This window comes from Lontra canadensis, unplaced genomic scaffold, assembly GCF_010015895.1.
Source record: "Lontra canadensis isolate GAN:19392208 unplaced genomic scaffold, GSC_riverotter_1.0 scaffold1, whole genome shotgun sequence".
Taxonomy (NCBI): Eukaryota; Metazoa; Chordata; class Mammalia; order Carnivora; family Mustelidae; genus Lontra; species Lontra canadensis.
The window spans coordinates 128,802,252-128,814,792 of record NW_022630995.1 but is presented as its reverse complement, the minus strand read 5'-3'; the positions used below and the strand labels follow the sequence as shown (position 1 = coordinate 128,814,792).

At 34.2% G+C, this 12,541-nt stretch overlaps 1 protein-coding gene across 2 annotated transcripts in view; it reads left to right on the top strand.

Annotated features, from left to right (window-relative positions):
- Positions 1–12,541, top strand: part of FSTL5 (follistatin like 5) — a 723,315-nt gene that overhangs the window by 239,801 nt on the left and 470,973 nt on the right. The window lies entirely within an intron of this gene.

The following is a 12,541-nucleotide window of genomic DNA, read 5'->3' as shown; positions in this document are numbered from 1 at the left end:
GGGATGAGTAGCTAGACAAATCAATTAATGACCAATGGCGATTTCCATCATTTCTGGACTCATGAGGTTAGATTAACATCTATACCTAATATTCAAGTACATGAAATTATTCTGTGTCAAAACAATCCCATTTGCCTTTTGTTTAAGTGAAACATTTCCCCCCCTCATAGAGTATATGTGCCACATTACATTCAATTGTCTATGGTCATTTAGGGTTTTTTTTGTTTTGTTTTGGTTTGGTTTGGTTTGTTTTTCCCCTTGGCAGTTTATTCAATATGCTTTCCAAGTTAAAAGAGAGATCAGCTGAGAAATATATTCAGCAAGAAATAAGAATCAAATTAAAAAAAAAACAATGACAGGGAAGTTTGAACTCAATAGGAATGTATGGAGAGCTCATTTTGCCTTCTCATCCTGTGTGTTAACTCCTGCAGCTTCCGAAGTACTGCATATGGTTCTAATTGGCAGACAGTGTTTCTTTATAAGCATTTATATCTTCAGCCCAAGTTCGCTCTCACAACCTAGAAGATACTGGCCATTCACTCTACTTTCAGAAAAGTGACGATATCAAGTAAGGTGTAGTAATGTAGTATACCCTGAGCTTAATGGATGCCTATAAAAACCCAGAGACCCTAATGCTGCATATGTAGTACATGGCTTATTTTGACTAAGGGAATATTCCAAGGAGGACAAAGACATTTGGGGCTATTTATTGACATTTTATCTCTGGTCATTAGACCTTTATCTGCTCCCAAACAAGCATAGAATATTAACTCTAGAACTCTAGCTTTGAGGCGGAGTTTTTATGCCTTATCAAAACTCATCATTTCTTTTCTGTATCCCCACATTAACATATTTCCAAAATGAACACATGTGCATAAATTAATTATATAAGAAAAAATGACTATTGTTTAATTTTCACTCAAAAAACACTGATAGGTCCACAACTACTGCACTTTTAGTGAAACACAAAGGAACATGTAGGTTGGTATAGGATGTGTTTTCCAGTATTCAGAATAATAACTATGGCATTTAGCTGTTATGACAGTCTACAAAACATAAGAGTAGGATTTGGGGGGTTAATTAAATTTATGTCAAAATTACTTTCAAATCCGGGGGAAAAATATGCTTGAATAATACAGCACATGTTTTGGCCTTTAAAAATTTTAACAAGTGGAAACATTTACATGACACATTGGCACAATCTCCATAGCTCAGAAGCAGCTAGTGTACAGCATAGCAACAGTTTTGTTCATTAGTTCCATGGTAAACACGCACACCGACTCCTGTATAAATTTGTCAGGGCTGTGTCTACCTCCATAGGAAGTAGCAGGCATGGAAGTGAGTTTCATCTCCACATATCAATAAATATATGAAAGAAATATTATGCCATGCCCTTTCTATGTAATTCTAATTATTTCAACATCAGAATACCACAACAAACAAACAAACAAATAAATATCTTATTTGGACAACCAGACATGATACAGCAAACAATAGGGAGGAGAAGCTTACTATATTTGACCCCAGGTTATCTTAAATATTTAGAAAATTTACTTGTGGATACAGAAAACGTTTTGTTACTCAAAGCCTCTTGTCACCCTATCCTCGCCAGTCCTCCTCGCCTTCCAGCCCAAAGGATTCCACTGTTCTCTGAGACTTGAAACCAGGGGCCCTGACAAGGAAAAAAAAAAAAAAAGTTATTACACTGTGGCTTTTGGAAGAGTCAAAGGCATCAACCCCATTTATAACCCAATCTCCTGACCCTTTTCATAAGAAAAGGTCAGAAGGAACAAACAAATTAATAGAAAGCAGTCTCTATTCCATCCTTATTTCCAATCAAATTAAAGTGAGTGGATCAATTTGAGCTAGAGCCTTTAGCTGTTTCAAGGATGTATCTTCTTACTAAAGTGCTTAACCTGAATTCCTTTGTTTTTGTCATTCTACTGTTGTGATTTTTCCTATCCTCGATCAGCATAGTCTCATTACTTCCTCTTGTCACTGACCACTAGGAATAAAAAAGAAAAAGATAGTTATCATTAATGGTATCAGTGAGCATTCGTAGGGTATGACTTGGCTGGTTTCTTGTAATTTTCTTGGGCCACTTAAGCACATGTTCTCCTCAAGACACTCAAGTCTTTTTTTCTACTCTTCTATCACAGAATTTCTGTCTTTTATACTCACTCAGGAGTTTGGAATTTTGATTCTTTGAACTTATCTCAGGTCTGCACGATGGGCTCTAATTTCAGAGTTCATATGGCAACATCACAGGTTAAAACATTGTCCAAACGCAGGTTCCCTGGAAACTTTCCATCTCAGCCACGTTCTGGATCAAAAAAGAAAGCCTCTCTCACAAACCTCTCCATTCCTCCTCTTCTGCTTGGTTGTGTTTTAAAGGTCCAGTGTCCTCTGCAGTCAGTAAATCTCAACCAGGACACTACTCGTCCACTTCATCAGGGTGTTCTCCTTTTGAACATCAGTGGTAAAGGTTATGCCTTTCATTCTTACCCACCTGTACGTCCTCAGTGTCTCACATCAACAGAGAATACAGTGTTTTGTGGGAGGTTTTCTTCTTTTTTTCCTTCACATATTCACTAATTTTGATTATAATCCTCTTTCAAAATAAATGTGGCTTTTGAGCTTTGTATTCATATTTAAAAAGAGGCCACTCAAGGGTCTTTTTCCTGATTACAGAACCTCTGTGACTGGTAGCAGCATCTCTAGGTAAACACACGAAGTTCAGGTATTTCTGACCCAGTACCTATTATACATGAAGTTTCATTACAGATAGATTTTATTGTCTACCACATTTATCTATGATAATTATATATATAAGTTAAACAATATTTTTAATTTTAAAGGAGCTGCAATGTAAAAGAACATATCCTATAAAATGAAAATTACTTAGCAAAATGATCATTTTCTCTTAATTTATTATAAAGTGAATTTTTATATATCAAGTTTTTTAAAGGACGATGTCACCCGACTGCCTGTTATTGTAATAGACATATAATAAATTTGTAACAGGAGACAGGAATTAAGTTATTCAAGTATAAATTGAGAAATAAAAGCTATATGTACTTATATACACATTTATATGAAATTATAAAATGTATAGTAATATTGTTAAAATCTTTATTGTATCACATTTATAATAATAGAACAGTAACTTTTTCAAAGACTGCCATCCACGTATACTGATATGTCTCAATGCTTGACTATCTGAGGATCCAGTGATTTTTTAACATGAAATATCAAATTAAATGAGCAGGTATGTTAACATTGGTATTAACACTCAAGCCATTATTTTTTTTATGGGGTGAAAATGTGTGTGTAATTCATGGGATTTTTTGTTGTCTTTGGTTTTCTAAGACTAACATATAGTCATCCCTCACTGGTCTGAGTTTCTGTGAATACTAAACATGCCCTCAGCTTTTTAAAATAAAAAGAACTTTAGGAATGCCTGGGTGTCTCAGTCGGTTAAGTGTTCACCTTCGGCTCAGGTCATGATCCCTGGGTCCTGGTATGGAGTCCCATATTGGACTCCCTGCCCAGCAGGGATCCTGCTTCTCCCTCTGCCTACTGCTTCCCTTGCTTGTACTCTCTTTCTATCTCTGATAAACAAACAAACAAATAAAAATCTTAAAAATAAGATTAAAAAAATGCTGGTGGAATTTTGATTGGGATGGCGTTGAAAGTATAGAGTGCTCTGGACATTATAGACTTGTTAACAATGTTTATTTTTCCAATCCATGAGCATGCAATGCTTTTCCATCTTTTTGTGTCTTTCTCAATTTCTTTCATGAGTGTTCTGTAGTTCTCGAGTACAGATCCATTACTTCTTTCATTAGCTTTATTCCAAGGTATCTTATGGTTCTTGGTGCTATAGTAAATAGAATCAATTCTCTAATTTCCCTTTCTATATTTTCATTGTTAGTGTATAAGAAAGCAAATGATTTCTGTGCATTGATTTTGTGTCCTGTCACATTACTGTATCCTGCCACATACTTGCTGTATGAGTTCTAGTAATTTGTTTGGAATCAGGAAAGAACGTGAATCACTAAGGAAATATTGAAAAAGGAAAACAAAGCTGGGTATATCACATTGCCTGATTTCAAGTTTAACTACAAAGCTATGATCACCAAGACAGCATGGTACTGGCACAAAAACAGACACATAGACCAGTGAAGCACAGTAGAGAAACCAGATATGGATGCTCAACTCTATGGTCAAATAATCTTTGACAAAGCAGGAAAAAATATACAGTGGAAAAGACAGTCACTTCAATAAATGGTGCTGGGAAAATTAGACAGCTATGTATAGAAGAATGAAACTCAACCATTCTCTCACCATATACAAACTCGAAATGGATGAAAGACCTCAATGTGAGGCAGGAATATGTCAAAATCCTAGAGGATAACATAGGCAGTAACTTGTTTGACATCAGCCACAGCAACTTCTTTCAAGGCACATCTCCAAAGGGAAAGGAAACAAAAGCAAAAATGAACTTTTGGAACTTCATCAAGATCAAAAGCTTCTGCACAACAAAGGAAACAGTCAACAGAACAAAGAAGCAACCTTCAGAATGGGAGAAGATATTCATAAATGACACTACAGACAAAGGGCTGATATCCGAGATCTATAACGAACTCCTCAAACTCAACACCCAAAAAAACAGATAATTATGTCAAAAAATGGGCAGAAGACATAAACCAACACTTCTCCAAAGAAGACATACAAATGGCTAACAAACACATGAAAATATGTTCATCATCATTAGCCATCAGGTAAATTCTAAACAAAACGACACTGAGATACCACCTTATCCCACTAAGAATGGCCAAAATTAACAGGACAGGAAACAACAAGTATTGGAGAGGATGTGGAGAAAGGGGAATCCTCTTACACTATTGTTGGGAATGCAAGTTGGTGCAGCCACTTTGGAAAACAGTGTGGATATTCCTTAAGAAATTAAAAATAAATCTACCCTATGACCCTGCAATTGCACTACTGGGTATTTACCCCAAAGTACAGACATAGTGAAAAGAAGGGCCATCTGTACTCCAATGTTCATAGCAGCAATGGCCACAGTCGCCAAACTGTGGAAAGAGCCAAGATGTCCTTCAACAGAGGAATGGATAAAGAAAATATGGTCCATATATACAATGGAATATTGTGCCTCCATCAGAAAGGATGAATATCCAACTTTTGTATCAACATGGACAGCATTAGGGGAGATTATGCTGAGTGAAATAGGTCAAGCAGAGAAAGTCAATTATCATAGGGTTTCACTTACTTGTGGAGCATAAGGAATTACATGGAGGATATTAAGAGAAGGAAAGGAAAAGTGAATTGGGGTAAATTGGAGGAGACAAAACATGAGTGACTGCGGACTCTGAGGAACAAACTGAGGGTTTTGGAGAGGAGAGAGTTGGAGGGTATGGATAAGCCTGGTGGTGTGTATTAAAGAGGGCACGTATTGCATGGAGCACTGGGTATGGTACATAAACAATGAATCTTGGAACACTGAAAAAAAAAAGTAAAATTAAGATGTTAAGAAAAAGATTTAGAAAAATAAATAAACAAAATTTAAAAATAATTTTATATAAATTGAACACTGTTAGTATTGCTTTGCATGAATTATTTAAAATAAAGTTTTAACAAATTTTCTTATTCAGCAAAAAAGAAGAAAGAGATATTTTAAGTAATTGGCTTAGCACAGTACTTGCACAAATTAAATTGTGAGCCAATTTAAGAATGATCCTCTTGAATCCTTCACTGTGTTAAGGAAAAATCATCATATTCATGTTGTACTCCTGTAATTTCATGCTAAGATGGATACTAAACTGCCAAGTCCTGTGAGTTTAAAAGTGACAGAATTGGGGCCTCTGGGTGGCTCAGTCGATGGGACATCTGATCCTTGATTTCTGCTCAGGTCATGATCTCAGGGTCATGAGATCTAGACCTGTATCAGGCTGCATGCTCACAGACTGCTTGAGATTCTCTCTCTCCTTCTCCCTCTGCCCCTCCCCCATACATGCATGAATGTATAAATAAATAAATAGGGAAAATCTTTGAAAAATAAAAGTGACAGAATTCATCAGGATTTTGTCTGCTTATGAATCTAAGTTAACAGGTATGGAAATTGTAATGAAAGTTGAGAAAACTTATTTCTTGAAGTTTTAGAATTTAAAACTATCAACAAAAGTGAGCATTTTTTTCGTATAGAACTTTTCTTATGCACATTAGGATATTGAGGAAATTTTTCTTTTTCTTGACTTTTTTCTCCAAAAATTTGGTCTGAGTTTGTCTAGCAATACTGTTTCTATCATTGTCATAAAGTTCTCTTTCACATTCTGCTATCTTTACATGATTGAGGCAAAGATTGATGACTTGGAAGATAAATGAAGGGCCCAGAGTAACACTTTAAGGGTCTGTGTGGCCAAGGCATTCAGGGTCCGAATTTTAGTTAGTGATTGATACATGCATGTTAGGGTTTTGGGGAAAAAAAGACAAAGTATGCTTTGAGAAAATGTACATACTATTTCCCAAAGAGAGATTTCTTGCCTATAGCTACCCACCCCTCCCCACACACGCCCCATGTCCTCAGTAAAACACCAATGTCTACTTTGGGGGGAAATCCACTGTGACATCAATAATTGAGTAACCTGGCTTTTGATAAGAATTTAAGAATATTGAGGTATTTTGCTTAAAATTCATGATGTGTGACTGTAGTTGTTAAAAAAAAAAACACATTCTACTAACGGTTTATTATAGTTACAACAAGGATGTTTTAATCCATTGTAACTAAAATGGAGTAGGAGTAAAGAAAAAAATAAATGAAAGGATGGTTTCACATAATCATAATTGAGGAAATGAATAATAAAAGGTTTCTCATTTTTCTTATTTTTATGGGACAAAGGTATAACAGCTTTTGAGGGGTATAGAAAAAGAAAGTTCTTAAAAATTATCTCTTTATGCCAGAAGGAAATGAGAATTATGGTTGAATAGAACACTTGGGAGCAGTCACATCAATAGTGTCTTTTAAAATGTGTTAAAAGTGCTGGCACATAAAATAGGAGGGAAAGTTATAAAAGACTTAATAATCTGATCAAAAGGAAAAAAAATGAATGAACTACATGAAAAAAAAATGTTAGAGCTTGGGATTTGATATCCTGTAGGAATAACACCTATTAAAACCATCACAATAAAAATCCTGAAAAGGTGTTTAATATAGTCTACTGTCAACTCTCACTAGGGTGAGTAGCCTGACTTTGCTGATTAATTAGACCTCACCGTTCAAACACCTCAAAGCAGTTATCAAAATCTTAATATTGGTGGGCAAGCTAGCAAAATGTAAGAGAGCAGGTATGAGAGTAGCAAGGATTAAGTATATTCACAAAATGTATTCTTTTGGAAATACAAATTTCTTTTGGAAAAAGAAAAGCTTTATGCATTAATCCTTTCATCCACACTTTAATAAGACACAAATTCATTGAAGATGAAGAAAAAAAAAAGAATCACTGTTATATTTAGATTTAGCCTTATTGCCTTTATCTATTTTTTAAATAGGCATATGTTCCTTCCCTGACCATTTAAATATTATGTGTTAAAAAAATCTCTACCACTGTAGCACACAGAGAAAAATAATTTGGCTAAGGCTTATTAACACATGAAACATGTCTATGGGATTCTCCGTTTTCTCTTAGTGGACTTGAATAATTATTTATCAGATTAGATATCATATGATTTTATATATCAAATGGATTTTACAGAGTGTCTTTTAGGTAGGTACAATAATCATTAAACTTATTAAAAGCTAGGCAAAATACTGTCATGGATAATTTATAATTGGTAACCATGTTAAGTTGGTAGGTATTTTAAAGGACTGAGAACAATTAAATTTATCAGAGTACATGTAACAGAGGATATATAAATTTAGAAACTAAAGATAAGACTGGAAATATTCCACATATATACTCATCTTTAGTGGGGGTAATTTATGTAAACCTAGTCTTACCCTAGGTTTTTATTTTCCTAATTACATACCCATTTCAAAGACCAGAATAAAATTTATAAAATACAAAATTATGTTACTCTCTCTCTTAAAACACCCCAAATGCATTTTGATACTTCAAACAAAATACAATGGCTTAGCCACAATGTAGAAGGTTTCATGTGATCTGATCAATACCCATATCAATGCCCATCCTCTTTTAGAAGTTTTTCTTTCTTTTTTTTTTTTTTAAGATTTTATTTATTTGACAAACAGAGATCACAAGTAGGCAGAGAGGCAGGCAGAGAGAGAGGAAGGGAAGCAGACTCCTTGCCGAGCAGAGAGCCCGATGCAGGGCTTAATCCCCGGACCGTGGGATCATGACCTGAGCCCAAGGCAGAGGCTTTAAGCCACTGAGCCACCCAGGCACCCCTAGAAGTCTTTCTAAATGCTTACTCATTTCAGCCTTCGAATCTATTTTCATTGACACTAAAACACAGCAAACTCATTCCTATCTAAGAACCTTTACATTTCCCATTTTTGGACTACTGATAATATTCTTCCTCAGATCAGTGCGTGGCTCATTCCCTTATTCCATTTAGCTCTCATATACCACCTCCTCACAGGATGCTCTTTATAAAAAACCTTTGATACATTCTTCAAAATACATTAAGTGTTCTGACTTAATTTTTAAAATACAACCATTTTAAGTATGCATTTGAAACTTTGCCAGAACTGTGACTATCAATTTACATCTTCTTTTTTTTGGCAGGCTTCACTACTAAGATATAATCTCAGTGAGGGTAGGGACATCTTTCTTGTAGATCATCTATGACAAGTCTAGAATTGAGAGAGTCACTCAGTTAATATGTGATGAATGAAGGAATGAAGGAATGAATGAACACATATTCAAAACTATCCCTTCAGATGTCTTTAATAATGATAATAAAAGTGGTGTAGGAAAACTGTGACAGATTGTGAAAAAATGACTGACTTCTAAAGAGTTAAATAGCACAGATAGTATTGAACATATCTAACTATTCCTATGATCTTCTTATAATTGAGAATTGTGCTAACTCATCACAAAGAACCAGACAAACACCACAGTTCTGTTTTGAGTATATTTGCATCTTCTGAAGTTTCAAGGTATACACAGATACCTTTAGCAAGGCTCAGTGTCCACCCATTGCTATCCTTATTAAGGGTCTTCTGTTCTTTCTGAGAATTCATTTTTAGTCACTTTTTTTGGTGGTTCCTGCTACACCCTATGCTTCAGTTATTATGTGGTTTTGTTTTGTGACTCTCCAAATGTGTCTTCTGTGGACAACATGACATGCTTGTTCAACTACTGTTTAAAGCTGACATTTTCTAAACTCACTCTATAGGCTCACTTTTGCATTCCTGGATTCAGAATTTGGTGGTGATGCTGTTAACATTTTTTTTTTAATGTGGAATTTCTTATCAGCTGGTAGCTTTGGCGTTTTTTGTTTTGTTTTGTTTTGTTTTGTTTTTTTCCCACAAAACTCTGGTTATACCAAAGAAGGGATTTACTTGTCTTTGGTTTATTTACTTATTGACATACACTGTCTGTTTTTCTGTTTTTATTTTTCCCCATGAAAATGAAATTTCATGAAGTCAGAGACTTTTTTTTTTTTAATTTTTCATCAGTATGTCCTCAAACCCTTGAATAGTGTCTGACACATGGCAGATGTTCAATAAATAAGCATTGGCTTGATTAGCTAGATGAATAGGAAGAGAGAAGCTTCCTGGAAGTTCTACTGTGACTGGCAGAGAAATTTTAGGCCTTCTAATGACACCTATGTTTGAATGTATCTGTTAATAACAGCTTTCAGAATTGAAAGAAAAATCCAGTGGATTGGATTGAGCAAATAATATGAAATTTAGTGGTATATACGATTAAAATTGCATGAGTAGAATACAGCTGGATACAGGGGTTCTAATAATATCCTAGTGTGTCCACTGTCCATGTCCTGCCTCTGTTCTCCTCTGCATCAACTCTACCTGAGAGGCAGGAAGTAGACATCTCAGCAGACATTTTCTCATATGTCTGCAGCACCTTGTGACTTTGTTTTTCCTAATTTCCTGTCCGATGGAAAGGTAGCTTCTCTTTCACATAAATTCCAATGAGAATGTCATAGTTGACAGCGTTGGGTTATATATTATCCCTGATTCTTTGCCTACCACCTCGTTCCCTATGCCAGGCATGCTTCAAACATTAAAGATGGAATTACTCCATCCAAAAGGTTATAGAAGGTAGGAAGAGTATCTTCCTAAAAGAAAACTGTGTAAGTGGCTGAAAAAAAGGGACAGAGATTGAGCAGTGATGGATACCTCAATCAAGGAGATAAGCAGGTGACAAACAGTGTAAGAAAAGATGCTAGGGCACCTGGGTGGCTCAGTGGTTTAAGCCTCTGCCTTCAGCTCAGGTTATGATCTCAGGGTGCTGGGATCAAGTCCTGCATCAGTCTCTCTGCTCAGCGGGGAGCCCACTTCCCCCCCTTCTCTGCCTTCCTCTCTGCTTACTTTTGATCTCTCTCTCTCTCTCTGTCAAATAAATAAAATCTTTAAAAAAAAGAAAAGAAAAGATGCTAAACATCATTTTTCATTTGGAAATTGCAAATATATATAACAAGTAGATACTAATACATGCCTATTTGAATGGCTAAAATAAATAAACAAATACACCCTCAAACTGACAATAACAATGGTGATTTGTTTCTAAAGGACTTGACATAAATTTGAATTCAACATAAAATAGAACCCTTCCAATCTGCTGCCACATAGTGACTTTTGCATTCTGTTAAAAAAAATAATAAGAATTACACTTTACACTTGAGATCTTGTAGTAATTAAAATCTCAAGATTGAATTACACTTTCTTGCAATCTGAATATAAGAAGATTGAATTACTTTCTGTATCTGTGCAGGTAAGTGTAGACCTGACTTATTGCTGGTAATCGTATTCAATTGTAGATTCGCACTCTGAATATTCAAAATTTAAACACATCTTAATAATTGTTGAAAGTCTCCTGAGAACTATTATCTGATCTAAAAAAATAAGAGAGCATAATTTGGGTTGACAGATGCAGGTTTTAAAAACATAAATATGTAGACCAGCCAGAAATGTACCCTACTGTTACAATATCCAGTGCTTCAACATTTCAAACTCTCTGACCACAAATAGTTGACAGTTTGGCAGTTTCTTACAAAACTAAACATGCTCTTACCATATGACCTAGGTATTTGTCCACTTGAGTTGAAAACTTAAGTCCACAAAAACAATAAACATTGCACACAAATATTTATAGCAGTTTTATTCACAGTTGCCTCAAACTGGAAGTAATCAAGATATCTTTTAATGGGTGAATGGATAGAGTACCATATCTTAATGATAAATGCATATATGCATATATAATATAAATATGAATATAAGATATGGATCAAAATTTTAATATATAATACTTATATTTGTTTCATGTATTTTAATTATACAAATGATATATCTATACTATATAAAATGTTTATATATTATATATACTTTTAACATGAATACCATAATATCAATAAAATACAATGAATATATATGATATACGCATATAAATAATGTATATTTATATATACACATAAATAAATTGAATGAACTATCAAGCCACAAAAGGCTTGATGGAACCTTAAATGCATATTATTAAGTTAAAAAGCTACACACTGTGTGATTCCAACCATATGACATTCTGAAAAAGGCAAAACTATTGAGACCCTAAAAAGATTAATGTTTGTCAAGTACATAGAGATGAAAGGAGGAATAAATGGGGGAAACCAAGGGGATTTTTAGAGATTACATTATGCATTTATCAAAACCCGTAGAGCTGTACAACACAAATAGTGAAACTTAGTGTAAATTATAGACTTCGGTTAACAATAAAGTGTCGTTATCAGTTCATTAATTGTAAAAGATACACTAAAATAAGACCAGATGTTAATAATAGAAAAAATATAGGAGCTGGTGAGTAAAAGGATGTCTTTGCACTATGAAATTTCTCTGTAGACATCAACTTTTCTAAATATTTAGCCTATTAATTAAAACAACAATAACAACAGCTTTTCACTATAAGTTATAGGAATCTTACCACAAAGAATTTAGGAACCTTAGTTACACAGTGAATATACACCAAAAAAATGAATGACTTACTTTTAAAAATATATATGCCATTTGAATATATATTACTTACTAGTCCCCCAGTTACCTATTACAAATAAATTGAATGAAATATATAACTTATTCCTCCAATAATATGATTTCACAAAGAGTATAACCTAGTTGAATTCTAATGTTTGATGTTTTCCTTTTTTTAAAGATATTTAATTTTAACATATATTTATGATTTGGAAAAGCTTATTTTATATATATATATGTAAAATGTATATATATATATATATAAATAAAAAATATTTTTCCTTAGGTGTTAAGGATTCCATTGGCATGTGGAATCTTTTATATATATATTAATATAGATATATCTAGATCGAT